Source organism: Amblyomma americanum, chromosome 9 (assembly GCF_052857255.1).
Source record: "Amblyomma americanum isolate KBUSLIRL-KWMA chromosome 9, ASM5285725v1, whole genome shotgun sequence".
Lineage (NCBI taxonomy): Eukaryota > Metazoa > Arthropoda > Arachnida > Ixodida > Ixodidae > Amblyomma > Amblyomma americanum.
The window spans coordinates 80,290,862-80,306,237 of record NC_135505.1 but is presented as its reverse complement, the minus strand read 5'-3'; the positions used below and the strand labels follow the sequence as shown (position 1 = coordinate 80,306,237).

The 15,376-nt window shown below is 51.5% G+C and overlaps 1 long non-coding RNA gene across 3 annotated transcripts; it reads left to right on the top strand.

The window, feature by feature from the left end:
• The first annotated feature begins 10,813 nt into the window (after window positions 1-10,813).
• LOC144105476 (uncharacterized) lies at window positions 10,814-13,908 on the top strand. Of its 3 annotated transcripts, XR_013308804.1 has the most exons (4): window positions 10,814-11,207; window positions 11,712-11,800; window positions 12,349-12,406; window positions 13,287-13,908. It is a non-coding gene; the product is annotated as an uncharacterized LOC144105476 (long non-coding RNA). The 3 variants fall into 3 exon arrangements; XR_013308805.1 differs by lacking the exon at window positions 11,712-11,800; XR_013308803.1 differs by lacking the exons at window positions 10,814-11,207; window positions 11,712-11,800 and having other exon boundaries at window positions 11,807-12,406.
• The last annotated feature ends 1,468 nt before the right edge of the window (window positions 13,909-15,376 follow it).

The following is a 15,376-nucleotide window of genomic DNA, read 5'->3' as shown; positions in this document are numbered from 1 at the left end:
GTGATTCAGTCCGTTGTGGGCGCAAGTCAGCCTAATAAACAGTTTTCTTTTAGTACACATTTTGTCCGTCTTCATCGCTCCTTCGGGTGCCGTCGCCACTACGTGACATCTGGTGGAGGTGCTGGGTGGCCTTCCATGTTCCGGACGTCCCCCCCCGCCCCCTTCAAGTCGTGACGCCAGCCCTCAGCGCTTCGCGCCCGAGGACGAGCCAGCAGCTCAGCGAGCTAGCCGACGTTTTCAGGGAGAGGAGCCTGAAATCGGGACCCGGCCGGACCACACCAGACAACGAAAAGACGCTGCTACGAGCACCGCAACCTCGTCGAAGATGTCGACATAGAGCATACTGCAGAAGCCGCGGGTGGCACCAACTTTCAATGGATCCCTAGGCGAAGACTCCGAAGAATGGTTGGACAAATTTGAGCGCGTGGCGTCATTCAACAAGTTGGATGAAGCGGCAAAAATTGGACACGTATTTTTCTCATTGGATGGCTCCGTAGGCACGTGGTACGAAAACCATGAGCCGTCCCTTACGACATGGGAGCTATTCAAGAGAGAACTTTGGAAGGCATTCCCCAGTGTCGTGAGGAAAGAAAGAGCCGAACGACTCCTCGAGACCAGGATCCAGATTCCGAACGACCCCGTCCGTGGTTACGACGAAGAGATGAAGCGCCTATTTTGCAGCGCCGACCCCGAGATGACCGAGGAAAAGAAAGTTCAGTTTTTAATGCGCGGCGTAAAAGAACAACTCCTTTGCAGCCTCGTCCGCCAGCCGCCAAACACAGTCGAGGAATTCATGCAAGGAGCCTGCACGATTGAGAAGACCCTCGACGTCCGAGCTCGGCAGTACAATCGCCCATCCTCTGCCTGTGCAATCCGCTCGGGCACGACGGCCACCACCAACGACAGCTTGCGGGAAGTTATCCCTGAAATCGTCCGAGAGGAGGTACGCCGATTACTGCCATCCTCCCAACAGCCACAAGCAGCGACTCTCATGGATGTGGCTTGGGAAGAAGTGCAACAGGCACTTGGCACCCCGACGGACACAGAACCCAAGGCCATGACCTACGCCGCCGCAGTAAGGTCTCCTCAGCCCCAACGACAACCCCTACGTCCTCCCCGAGATGAGCCACTTGTTCCCGAACAACACCTCCCTGACCCCGCCCGCCCATCCTACGATCGACGCTCAAGCCCTAGGAAACGCAACGCATGGAGGACTTCCGACAACCGGCCGTTGTGCTTTCATTGTATCGGTCCTCGAAGATTTGCCGTTAACGCCCCACGACCACGCTTCGGCCAACGTCAGCAGCAAATCGACGAGTACCTGCGTCTAGAGGAGTACACGCCGAACCGCTTTTCACGCTCACTATTGCCGTCAACCTCGCGCTTTGCGTCGCCACGCCGCAGCTACGCAGTCGCAGTACGAGGAAGGTCTCCCAGCCCCCGTTGGGGAAACTAAAGACGGCAACCTCTGGAGGTGAGGTGGCGCGCGAGCGAAACGACGAAGATCGTCCACCGACCACGCCCCATGAAGACGCTGCACCCGCTACGCAACATGAAGAACCTGCACTCGCTGCACCGATGCCGCAAAAAATGGCAACCCTGATCACGATGCAAACTGCCTTCAAAACGACGCCGCCACCCAGAAAAGCTCCAATCACACGCCCCACCCGCGACTTGCATACGCGACGAAGCCGTGACCCGACGCCGAGAGCGACATGCAATGCAGGAGCCAGGACCTCTGACTTAGAGGTGACTATCGACGGCCGGAAAGTTACCGCTGTAGTCGACACAAGAGCCGATTACTCGGTGAAGAATGGAACATTCGCTGCGCAGCTAAAAAAAAGTCACAACGGTTTGGGACGGCCCACAAATTCGCATCGCAGGGGGCCACCTCATTACGCCATCAGGACGATGCACAGCGCGAGTGACTGTAACGACATACCTATCCTGCGACCTTTGTTGTGCAACCGCAATGCTCCCGCGAAGTGATCTTGGGTATGGATTTTCTTAATGAGCACCAGGCGATCATCGACTTGCGATCCAAGCTGATCACGCTTTCGACGGACGAAGCCATCGCTTCAATGCAAACTCGGGAAAATCACGTTGCCCTGAGTTTCCTAGAGGAAGAAGTGAGCGTCCCACCCCGTTCAAGCATTATCGTGACCGTACGCGCCACGAAAGCCATTAACGCTGACGCCATCATCGAGGCGAACATGCAGTTGCTTCTAAACCGAGGAATCAGCATCGCAAGAGGCATCGCACATTTCCCGAATGGCCAGGCCGAAGTACTGCCGACTATCTTAAGCGAAGAATACAGGCGCATTAACAGAGGAACGACGATTGCTTGCTCCGACGAAATATCCTACGTACGAGACTCCTTCGCTCTCTCCGACCTCTCCGCAGAAGATTCGCCTGACGCAGAGAACTCGCCCGCTTTCAACATCAACCCAGCCCTGAACCAGTACAGACAAGACCAGATCCGCAATCTGCTTCGAAGCTCCAGTGAGTGTTTTTCGACTTCGCCGAAGGTCCGACAAATGCCAATTGCCAAGCATCGTATTGTAACGGACCAACACGTCCGACCTCTCCGTCAAATCCCCTACCGTGTCTCACCGCGAGAACGACGGGCCATCCGGGACAAAGTAGAAGAAATGCTTCGCGACGACGTCATCCAGCCTTCAAACAGCCCATGGGCGGCACCGGTTGTTCTAGTGGGAAAGAAAGACGGCGCACTTCGACTCTGCGTTGGTTACTGCCGCTTGAATAAAATAACAAAGAAGGACGTCTACCCCCTCCCCCGCATCGACGACACACTGGACCGCCTCTGCAATACTAAATATTTCTCATCGATGGACCTCAAGAGCAGCTACTGGCAAATTGAAGTCGACGAAAGACATCGCAAAAAGACAGCATTCATCACTCCGTATGGGCTGTTTGAGTTCAAGGTGATGCCATTTGGCCTCTGTTTCGCACCAGCGACGTTTCAGCGAGTAATGGATACAGGCTGGTAGGCCTGAAGTGGCAGATTTGTCTGGTATAATTAGATGACGTCGTTGTATTCGCCTCGAACTTAGAAGAGCACCTCAAAAGACTTCGACCAGTACTAGACGCCATCAAGTCGCCTGGCCTAACCTTGGAAGCAGAGAAGTGCCACTTAGCCTACGAGGAGCTGCTGTTTCTAGGCTACATCGTTAGCAAGGAGGGAGTACGCCCAGACCCGCACAAAACAGCTGCTATTGAACATTTTCCACCGCCGGCCGATAAGAAAGCAGTCCGCAGATTTCTCTGACTGTGCGCATATTACCGACGATTTGTGAAAACATTTCCCGCATCGCCGAGCCCCTGATCCAACTGACGAAGGCAGACGTGCCGTTTAAATGGCAAGCGCCCAAGCAGAAGCCTTCAAGGAACTTCAGCGTCGTTTACAGTCCCCACCGATCCTCGCACGTGTTGATGAAAGCGCTGGTACTAAAGTTCATACCGACGCAAGCAGCGTGGGCCTAGGCGCCGTCCTCGTTCAAAAAAGCGACGGGCTGGAGGAAGTCATCGCATACGCTAGCCGTTCCCTTTCCAAGGCCGAGGCTAACTACTCGACAACGAGAAGGAGTGCCTTGCCATCTTCTGGGCTACGTCAAAATTCCGCCGCTACCTGTAAGGACGACCATTCAAGGTGGTCAGCGATCACCACGCGCTGTGCTGGCATGCCAATTTGAAGGACCCCTCTGGCCGACTTGCTCGATGGAGTCTGCGTTTCCAGGAGTTTGACGTCACCGTCGTTAACAAGTCCGGACGCAAGCCCTCTGACGCCGCTGCCTCTCACGAGCCCCTGTAGGTACAACGCCGCCGGACGACGATGAGGACGCCTTCCTGGGACCCATCAGCCCCAGCTCTTTTGCTCAGCAGCAACGCTCGGACCCCGACCTAAAACGCCTCATCGAGTACCTGGAAGGAAAGTTTTCTTCAGCCCCCGCTTCATTCAACCGAGGACTGTCCTCCTTCTGTGTGCAGAATGAGGTCGTTGTGAAGAACTTTGCAGCGAGCAAAACAGCCTACCTTCTTGTTGTACCTGCTTGTCCTCGCGAAGAAGTTCTACACACTTCCCACGACGAGCCGACAGCTGGACATCTCGGGTTTACTCGCATCCTCCGCCGCATTCGAGACAAGTATTACTGGCCCCGACTGTCTGCCGATGTCGAACTTTATGTGAAGACCTGCCGAGATTGTCAACGACGAAATACCCCTCCCACACGACCACCAGGATTTCTGAACCCCATTGAACCTCCCTCAAGACCCTTTCAGCAGATCGGCATGGACTTGCTTGGCCCTTTTCCAATGTCAACGTCTGGTATTCAGTAGATCATCATAGCGACGGACTACCTGACCCGCTACGCCGAGGCGAAAGCCCTACCGAACGGAACAGCAGCAGAAGTCGCCATATTTTTCGTGGAGTGCCTTCTTCTTCGACACGGCGCCCCGATGGGCTCATCATGGACAGAGGAACAGCATTCACGGCGGAACTAATGCAAGCCGTCCGGCGTTATAGCCAAACCAGCCACCGGATGACAACTGCATACCATCCGCAGACCAAGGGACTGACCGAGCACCTGAACAAAACCATCGCCGATAAGCTTGCCATGTATGTCAATGCCGAACACAAAAGCCATGGGATGCCATCCTGCCTTACGTCGTCTTCGCCTACAACACCGCAGTACAGGAGACCCCTCAGATGACGCCTTTTAGGATTGTCCATGGCAGGGAGGCCACTAACACGCTAGGCGCCATGCTGCTCAACATTACAGAAGAAGAGAACGTCGACGTTGCCGCCTACCTTCAACGCGCAGAAGCTCGAAGGCTTGTCCGATTACGGATCAAAGATGAGCAGGGGAACGACGCCAGACGCTACAACCTACGAAGACGCAACGCGGAATACAAGCCAGGAGACGTATGTCTGGGTTTGGACGGCCATTCGCCACCGTGGATTCAGTGACAAGCTTTTGCGCCGCTTTTCGGCCCGTACAATGTTCTTCGTCGGCTAGGTGAACTGGATTATGAAGTCATCCCTGACGCAATGACTGCATCCCAGCGATGCCGCGTACGACCAGAAGTTGTCCATGTAGTCCGTTTGAAGCCGTATTATGCGCGCTAAAGGACGCTGCATTTCCATACTCTATTTTCGCAAGATCCGTTCTATCTGTTACTAGTCGCATTTTTTGTTTTAATTCATCGGGTCGATGCTTCTTTGAGAGGGGAGTAATGCCGCGAATATTTGCTGTGTTTGTTCGTTCTTCAAATCTGCCGCCACACCACATTATCGCTTTCTTTGCGACGCAAGACGCGACTATATAGATTTATCTCGATTGATCGCAGCCAGGCACAGCTTATTCTACGTTGTTCCGGAAAGTTCTAGTAACATTTCGCGCTTTATCTCGAAAGTTCGCGATCAGCTTTAAATTGAGCACGGCCGACAGCGACGGGCATTCTGTTCGACGACCGCTGAGCACGCTTTTCGCTTCGCCGCCGCCGAGTGATTCCGTCCATTGTGGGCGGAAGTCAGCCCAATAAACACTTTTCTTTTTGAAGACATTTCGCCCTTCTTCATCGCTCCTTCGACTGCCGTCACCACTACGTGGCATCTGGTGGAGGTGCGGGGTAGCCTTCCATGTTCCGGACGCCCCCTTCAAGTCGTGAAGCCAGCCCTCAGCGCTTCGCAGTCGAGAACTAAGCAGCTCAGCGAGCCAGCCGACGTCTCCAGGGAGAGGAGCCTGAGTTCGGGACCCTGCCGGACCGCACCAGACAGCGAAAAGACGCGGCTACGAGCACCGCAACCTCGCCGAAGATGTCGACACCGATCATACTGCAGCAGCCGCGGGTGCCGCCAACTTTCAAAGGATCCCTAAGCAAAGACCCTGAAGAATGGTTGGACCAATTTGAGCTCGTGGCGTCATTCAACAAGTAGGATGATGCGGCAAAAAATGGACACGTGTTTTTCTCATTAGAAGGCTCCGCACGCACGTGGTACGAAAACTACGAATCGTCCCTTAAGACATGGGAGCTATTCAAGAGAGAATATTGAAGGTATTCACCAGGGTCGTTAGGAAAGAAAGAGCTGAACGACTCCGCGAGTCCAGGATCCAGCTTCCGAATGAGCCCGTCCGCGGTTATGTCGAGGTGATGAAGCGCCTATTTCCCCGCGCCGACCCCGAGGTGACCGAGGAAAAGAAAGTTCAGTTTTTAATGCACGGCGTAAAAGAACAACTCTGGCAGCCTCGTCCTTCAGCCGCCAAAAACAGTCGAGGAATTCATGCAAGAAGCCTGCAGGATTGAGAAGACCCTCGACGTATGTCCGAGCCCGGCAGTACATTCGCCCTTCCTCTGCTTGTGCAATCCGTTCGGAAACGACGGCCACCACCAGCGACAGCTTGCGGGAAGTTATCCGCGAAATCGTCCGAGAGGAGCTACGCCGACTACTACCATCCTCCCCACAGCCACAAGCAGCGCCTCTGATGGATGTGGTACGGGAAGAAGTGCAACAGGCACTTGGCACCCCGACGGCCACAGAACCCCAGGCCATGTCCTACGCCGCTGCAGTAAGGAGTCCTCAGCGTCAACTACAACCCCTGCATCCTGTCCGACATGAACAACTTGTTCCCGAACGCCACCTCCCTGCCCCAGCCCGCCTAGCCTATGATCAAAGCTCAAGCTCCAGGAAATGCGACGCCTGGAGGACTTCAGACAACAGGCCGTTGTGCTTCCATTGCGGTGAGGCCGGCCATATTCTTCGTCACTGCGCGTACCGACGTATCGGTCTTCGAGGATTTGCCGTTAACGCCCCACGCCCACGCTTCGGCCAACGTTCGCAGGAAATCGACGAGTGCTTGCGTCGAGAGGAGCACACGCCGAACCGCTTTTCGCGCTCACCATCGCCGTCAACCTCTCGCTTAGCGTCTCCACGCCGTAGCTACGCAGCCGCGTTACAAGGAAGGTCTCCCAGCCCCCGTAGGGGAAACTAAAGGCAGCAACCTCTGGAGGTGAGGTTGCTCATCAGCGAAACGCCGAAGATCCTCCACCGACCACGGCCCATGAAGACGCTGCACCCGCGACGCCGCATGAAGAACCTACACTCGCTGCACCGACGCCGCACAAATTGACAACCCCGACCACGACGCAAACTGCCTTCAAAACGACGCCGCCACCCAGAAAAGCTTCGACCGCACGCCCCACCCGCGACTCGCATACGCGACGAAGCCGTGACCCGACGCCGAGAGCGACATGCAATGCAAGAGCCAGGACCTCCGACTTAGAAGTGGCCATAGACGGCTGGAAAGTTACCGCTCTAGTCGACACAGGAGCCGATTACTCGGTGTTGAATGGAACATTCGCTGCGCATCTGAGAAAAGTCACAACGGCTTGAGACGGCCCACAAATTCGCACCGCGGGGTCCTCCTCATTACGCCATCAGGACGATGCACAGCGCGAGTGACTGTCAAAGGACATGCCTATCCTGCGACCTTTGTTGTGCTACCGCAATGCTCCCGCGAAGTGATCTTGGGTATGGATTTGCTTAATGAGCATCAGGCGATCATCGACCTGCGATCCAAGCTGATCACGCTTTCGACGGACGAAGTCATCGCTTCGATGAAAACTCGGGAAAATCACGTTGCCCTGAGTGTCCTGGAGGATGAAGTGAGCGTCCCACCCCGTTCAAGTGTTATCGTGACCGAAGGCGCCACGAAAGCCATTAACGCTGAATCAATGATCGAGGGGAACATGCAGTTGCTTCTAGACCGAGGAATCTGCATCGTTAGAGGCATCGCACATTTCCGCAATGGCCACGCCGAAGTACTGCTGCCTAACTTCAGCGAAGAATACCGGCACATTAACAGAGGAACGACGATTGCTTTCTTCGACGAAATATCCGACGTAAGAGACGCCTTCGCCCTCTCCGACCTCTCCGCAGAACATTCGCCTGCTCAAGAGAACTCGCCCACTTTTTACATCAACCCAGCCCTGAACCAGTACAGACAAGACCAGATCCGCAATCTGCTTCGAAGCTCCAGTGAGTGTTTTTCGACTTCGCCGAAGGTCCGACAAATGCCAATTGCCAAGCATCGCGTTATAACGGACCAACAAGTCCGACCTCTCCGTCAAAGCCCCTACCATGTGTCACCGCGAGAACGACAAGCCATCCGTGACCAAGGTCGAAGAAATGCTTCACGACGACGTCATCCAGCCTTCAAACAGCCCATGGGCGGCACCGGTTGTTCTAGTGGGAAAGACGGCGCACTTCGACTCTGCGTTGGTTACCGCCGCTTGAACTACATAACAAAGAAGGACGTCTACCCCGTCCCCCGCATCGACGACACACTGGACCGCCTCTGCAACGCCAAATATTTCTCGTCGATGGACCTCAACAGCGGCTACTGGCAAATTGAGGTCGACGAAAGAGATCGCGAGAAGGCAGCATTCATCACTCCGGATGGGCTGTTTGAGTTCAAGGTGATGCCATTTGGTCTCTGTTCCGCACCAGTGACGTTTCATCGAGTAATGGATACAGTGCTGGCAGGCGTGGAGTGGCAAATGTGTTTGATATTTTTAGATGATGTTGTTTTCGCCTCTAACTTTGAAGAGCACCTGTAAAGACTTCGAGCAGTACTAGACGCCATCAACTCGTCTGGCCTAACCTTTAAAGCAAAGAAGTGCCGCTTTGCCTACGGAGAGCTGGTGTTTCTAGGCCACATCGTTAGCAAGGAGAGACTACGCCCGGACCCGCAGAAAACAGCTGCTATTGAACAGTTTCCACCGCCGGCAAATAAGAAAGCAGTGCGGAGATTTCTCGGACTGTGCGCATTACCGACGATTTGTGAAAAACTTTTCGCGCATCGCCGAGCCCCAGACTCAACTGACGAAAGCAGACGTGCCGTTTAAATGGGAAGCGCCGCAAGCAGAAGCCTTAAAGGAACTTCGGCGTCGTTTACATTTCCCAACGATCCTCGCGCATTTTGATGAGAACGCCGATACTGAAGTTCATACCGACGCAAGCAGCGTGGGCCTAGGGGCCGTTCTCAAAAAAGCGACGGGCTGGAGAAAGTCATCGCATACGCTAGCCGTTCCCTTTCCGAGGCCGAGGCTAACTATGCGACAACTGAGAAGGAGTGCCTTGCCATCATGTGGGCCACGTCCAAATTCCGCCCCTACCTGTAAGGACGACCGTTCAAGGTGGTCATCGATCACCACGCGCTGTGCTGGCTTGCCAATTTGAAGGTCCCCTCTTGCCGACTCGCTCGATGGAGTCTGCGTCTCCAGGAGTTTGACGTCACCGTCGTTTACAAGTCCGGACGCAGCCACTTTGACGCCGATTGCCTACCTCCTTGTTTTTCCTGCTTGACTCCGCGAAGTTCTACACACTTCACACGACGAGCCGACAGCTGGACATCTCGGGTTTACTCGCACCCTCCGACGCATTCAATACAAGTATTACTTGCCCCGACTGTCTGCCGATGTCGCACATTATGTGAAAACCTGCCGAGATTGTCAACGACGAAATACCCCTTTCACACGACCAGCAGGATTTCTGAACCCCATTGAACCTCCATCAAGTCCCTTTCAGCAGATCGGCATGGACTTGCTTGGCCCTTTTCCAACTTCAACGTCTGGAAATAAGTGGATCATCATAGAGACCTACTACCTGACCCACTACGCCGAGGCGAAAGCCCTACCGAATGGAGCAGCAGCAGAAGTCGCCCAATTTTTTGTGGAGTGCATTCTTCTTCTACACGGCGCCCCCCCCCCCCCCCCCCCCCCCCCCAGTGCTCATCACGGACAGAGGAACAGCATTCACGGCGGAACTAATGCAAGCCGTCCTGCGTTACAGCCAAACCAGCCACCGGAGGACAACTGCATACCATCCGCAGACCAACGGACTAACCGAGCGCCTGAACAATACCATCGCCGATATGCTCGCCATGTATGTCGATGCCGAACACAAAACCTGGGATGTCATCCTGCCTTACGTCGTCTGCGCCTACAAAACCGCAGTGCAGGAGACCACTCAGATGACGCCTTTTAGGATTGTCCATGGCAGGGAGGCTACGAACACGCTAGGCGCCATGCTGCTCAACATCACAGAAGAAGAGAACGTCGACGTTGCCGCCTACCTTCAATGCGCAGAAGCTCGAAGGCTTGTCCGATAACGGATCAAAGATGAGCAGCGGAACGACGCCAGACGCTACAACCTACGAAGACGCAACACGGAATACAAGCCAGGAGACGTATGTCTGGGTTTGGACGGCCATTCGCCACCGTGGATTCAGTGACAAGCTTTTGCGCCGCTTTTTCGGCCCGTACAATGTTCTTCGTCGGCTAGGTGAACTGGATTATGAAGTCATCCCTGACGCAATGACTGCATCCCAGCGATGCCGCGTACGACCACAGAACTTGTCCATGTAGTCCGTCTGAAGCCGTATTATGCGCTCTAAAGGACGCTGCATTTCCATACTCTATGTTCGCAAGATCCGTTTTATCTCTTACTAGTCGCATTATTTGTTTTAATGCATCAGGTCGATGCTTCTTTTAGAGAGACCGTGTTGAGAGGAACCATATTGGACCGTGAATTCATCATTGTCTCGCTGCAGGTGGTTGTTTCTACAGTGCTATTGTAGTTGGCGCTACAGGTCTCAATGCTAGATGCACTGTTTTCTAGTTGCAGCCATGGGCACTGATAGCGTGTTGAACTTAGGGTGGTAGAAGGCCTCACGAAATCTCGAAACGTAATGAGTGGTTGCGGCCACGGATGGCGCTGTGATCAAAGGTGCACTGTAAAAACAAACCGTCATTTTGACGGCCACTTTTTTATCTATTTTGACGAGCCGCCGGCGTCAAACGGGAAAGACGGAGACTTCGCCGTGAACGAGCGGGCGAGGAGAAAGAGACGGAGAGCGCAACACAAAACGAGAAACTCTATTGGCTGGCGCGTAGGGGTACGTCATGTGAGACGTCGCTCAACGCGCGCTTCCGGCCCCCGCTGTCAAGGAAGGAGTCCGGTTGTCGTGGTTCCCTCTCGCTTTTCTTTGTGCGCGCTGCTTCTGCCCGGGTGTGCGTTCTGCTTTTTGCGCCATTTTGCCTTTTTGTGTGCGACGCGTTGGAAGGCCGCGAAGACGCAATCAAGGAACGTATGGGCTGCAGCCGAAAATCAACTGCAGCGGGTAGAGGTAAGTGTTCTGCTTATATGCTTCGTTCGTGCAGTACGCGTTCTGTGCGGCACATAGCTACGAGGAGCACGCTAGTTCTCACGCGTAATGTATACACGCACCGATGGCCGTGGGCCCGAGATTGCCGTTCAGAGACGTGCTTCTACGTAAAGCGTGAATCGCGGCCTCATGGTTCAGCCACGTGCAGCGATTTTCAGGGGCTGCGTGCGCCCACGTGTAAAAAAAAAACTTCCTGTGAGGAACACTGAAGCGTACGAAGAGCATTGGCGCACGTTAATTGAAGAAAGTCGAAGAAAGTCGTTTATAGTATCTCTATCATGCGGGCACATACAATCGCGATCGAGCCTGACTTTCGGTTACGATTACTGCTACGCGGGCCAAGGATCGAAATCGAGTTGGTCGAGCTCTAGCGCGCCATGCGCCTCTGTTTAAATGCAGAACACCTTATGAATGGGCTTAATGGGCAGTAAAAATAGTCGTAAAAACCATTTTTTACATTTTCAGTTGTAATTCAGGCCAAGACATGTGCTATGACTACCATGCTGGCCATCTGCAGCTCCCTTGAATTCATGGTGTCGGCACTACTGTCGTAGGTTCGTAAAAGTATTCGTCAATAAAAAGCAGACTACTTTTCGTGCACTGATCAGCTTTTTTTCTGTTTTATTTCTTACGCTCTCTCTTTTTTGTTGTTCCTCGCTTCCTGGCACACCGAGCCCCATACGTCGGTGTCCGGTGGCGATGGGGCAGCTCAGTGTTTAGTTCGTGTACTGATAGTGTGCAGTTTCATTCTTGTATAGCATTAAGATATGGGCCTAATTATTTCAGCAATAGTTATTTCCAAATAAATTCTATTCATTTTTATAGCTTATTGCCTATAAGCCTCAAACAAGGGCCAAAAATTTCTTTCGACTGGCGTATCCATTAGCTGGGAATTATTGAATCAAGTAAATTTGTAGTCTTGTAATTTTATACCGCATTTTCATCCATTTCTGCTGAAATGATACTGTACCCGAGGTGTAGAAAGTGCCTTGATGACAGCAGGATCGTTGGAAGTATGGTTATGATTTATTATTGAGATGCATGTATCTGATCACTGATGTTTTCTCTGGAGTCTAATAACATGTGGCTTGTGAATTCCCAGCATGCAGCTGAAGGGGGGCTGGAAGGACTGCCAACAACTCCGCACCTTGCTGTGATTGGTATGTATTTGTCATTTATAGAACTTTGGCTCAATACATGGCTTGTACAGTGTATTTTATTATTCTACGATGTAACCTGATTTTGTGTAACTTCACTCTACTTAGTAGGACATATTCAAAACTTAGGAATGAGGCTAGCCCTGGATGAAAGGCTTAATTGCTGCTTCATCTTATGTATGTACAGTTTGTTTAATAATTAAACATGATAACAATGTGCAAGTATGGCCAGTAGTTTTCCATTCTTATTAGAGTGTACAAAAAATTTGGAACTCAGTAGCAGTACTGTTGATAAGTGGGGAGGGTGGGGCAATCTCTGCACTATAAGGTGATATGCCAGAGTTCATCGAGACTAATGTGCGGCCTTTTGACTTGCCAAAAGCATGACGTTCTGCTAGAAAGCATGAACGAAGCTGAGCTTGGCTTTTCTCATCAATGTCATGGCAGGCTAGGTACAAAATGGAGGGCCTTTGAAAAGTTGCCTCGGTGCTTGCCCAAGTTTCGTTACCTCATCACTATTTCCCATTATTTAAAAAAAAAAACGAAGTATTCTGCCGACAAAGTTAATTCTTTTTTGTCGTGCAATATTTGTAAAGCTTTTTCCATAAACAAGTTCTATGTAGTATGTTTACATGAAGCAAGCGTCTTCAACAGATATAATTAGTGGCGTGTAAAGCACTGATAAGGGAGGGCATGTTGCATGTGTCTGTCTACTGCCAGGGTACCATAAGGCCTAGCAACAAGACCCAGTATGGCTTTTTACGAGTACATTTGAATTCGGCTTCTCTCAGTGGACACATCGAAGGCCATAGAGTTACTCGAATTATTAGATCACCCCTTTAGTGGGTAGCATTTGCGTGTGACTAATTTTTTTTCCTTGCAGGATCAAGCATGGGGGACATAAAGAAGATCATCGTTGCAGTGGATTCTACAAGAAGCCTTGAGAAGGCCATGGGCCTCCTCCTTGGTGCCTTCTTTGTGTTCAACGTTGCGTACCCTCCCGACTGCCCCCTCACCATGAAGTTTTTGCAGAGGTAAATGAGTGAATGTGGATGATGCGTTTGATAAGCAATCGGAATCCGAGGCAATAGTGTGAGCAGCAGGCTTCTTTTTCCTGAGGAAAGGCACTCGCCCTCCTTAGCCAATGCCTGCAAATGATCAGTTCTGCCCTGTTCCCCTGAAATTCTGATGTCGTCACATACATTCCTCTTGTGCATTTCTTCGTTCTCTGGCACAGCACCGTGTTGCTTTTTTGGCACACCTGTATGGTGATTTGCCAGTCACAGGCGTCTTTAGAAAGTAGAATGGTAAGATTATTGACATAGTGCTGCTTGCCATCAGTACATGCTAACAAGCCTTGCACATTGGCTAGCTCTGGCAATTGCGAGATGAAGGCCGGACTTTTAATTTTAAATTGCACCCAGTTCTGGTATTCTGACACTTGCAGAATTGCGGATTTGATCATTGTCATGTGATGAATGCACCAGCCTGGCAGTTTGCATTGCCTAAACTTGGTTACGTGTCCTGTGAGTGCATCTAGATAACACTTTTCAGTGTTTTGCTTATTTTTTTGGTTGGCTACTGCAAGAAAGGGGCTAGAACGAAGAACCAGATAGGACGGGCGACTGTCAATTATTGCTAAATGTAATGTGTGCAGCACTTTTATAAGTACCGACGTCAGGAAAAATAGGAGCGAGGATTAAGTGTAAATGCAGTTATTTTAAGTCGCTCTACTATGTATCGTGTCCACTGGCTAATGTCCTAGTGCAACATTACAGTGTGTCTGACTATGGGTTGCGTCCACACATGTGGCAAGTTGCCGGATGCCTCTCTGCACTTTTACAGGCCTCAGGTTCCCTTGTTACCATTGATGCAGTGCTCGCTGTAGCCTGTGTACAATCAGCCCCGAGAAAGTAGAGCTCTCTACCTCACCTTCTGGGCACTCAACAAACCTTTTGCAATGATGAATGTCAGATTTCATTTTGCATTGAAACGGGAGACGTGACACATAGGCAGGACAGCTTCACAGGTACTGTCACAACCATTACATGGCACTTTCCCCTTTCACCTGGTGATCTTTTAGGGGCTGGCAGGGTTATTAGCCCCTTTCAAAAAAAATTATGCTGTGATCCCATATTTGTCCAGAATTGCTCAGTACTTGAAATGGACAGGTGAAAGAGCCATCGTGAAGTCTGCTATGTTGGCACCTGAGAAGTTGGCCGCCCTTTGTGTCAACAGTTGCAGTGTAAAAGAAAAAAAATTAAGACATTCATCATCGTGACAGGTTTGTTGATTGCTCAGAAGATTTCAGGTGTGAAATTCCGCTTATTTGTGGCCAAGGGCACAGAAATTAGAATGAGCATTGTGCAAATGGTAAGATGATGAGGCATGATAATGAGGTTTTTAAATGTATGCATGGTTGCCACATGTGCAATTGCAGCCTATACCTGGACATCAGGGTGTTACATCAATACTGACCTATGTTTGCGGCTGATAGCTGAAAACACTGAAATGCAGCAAAATGCTCTTGCATAGTTATGGTTTCTAGACTCTGTGTATGGTTCCTGTACATGATGAGCGCCTATTGTTACTAGAAATACTATACGGTGTGTATGTGCAATTGTGGGCTGTTTTTACGAGTTATAATAATGGTTACATTTAGGTACATCATCTATTGTTAGTGCATGTATATGTAGCTATTTAAGCGCACTACTAGTGTGCTCACATTTGTTGCTACCTGATTTTAATCTCGTCTTTCAATTTCGTAATACTGTGTGTTGCAGAAGGTAGTGCAGTTCACACATTCATGGCATTTCACGCGTGTAGGCAGAGTATGTGATTGGCACAGTTTATGGAGCATGGATTTATTCTATCCTCGTTTTGTTTCCAGGTACCTTGGGCAGAGCAACCCAACGAAAGGGCGCGGCAAAGGCAGGGCCTGCGGAATCGCACCAAAGTTGCTGAGCCTGCTGA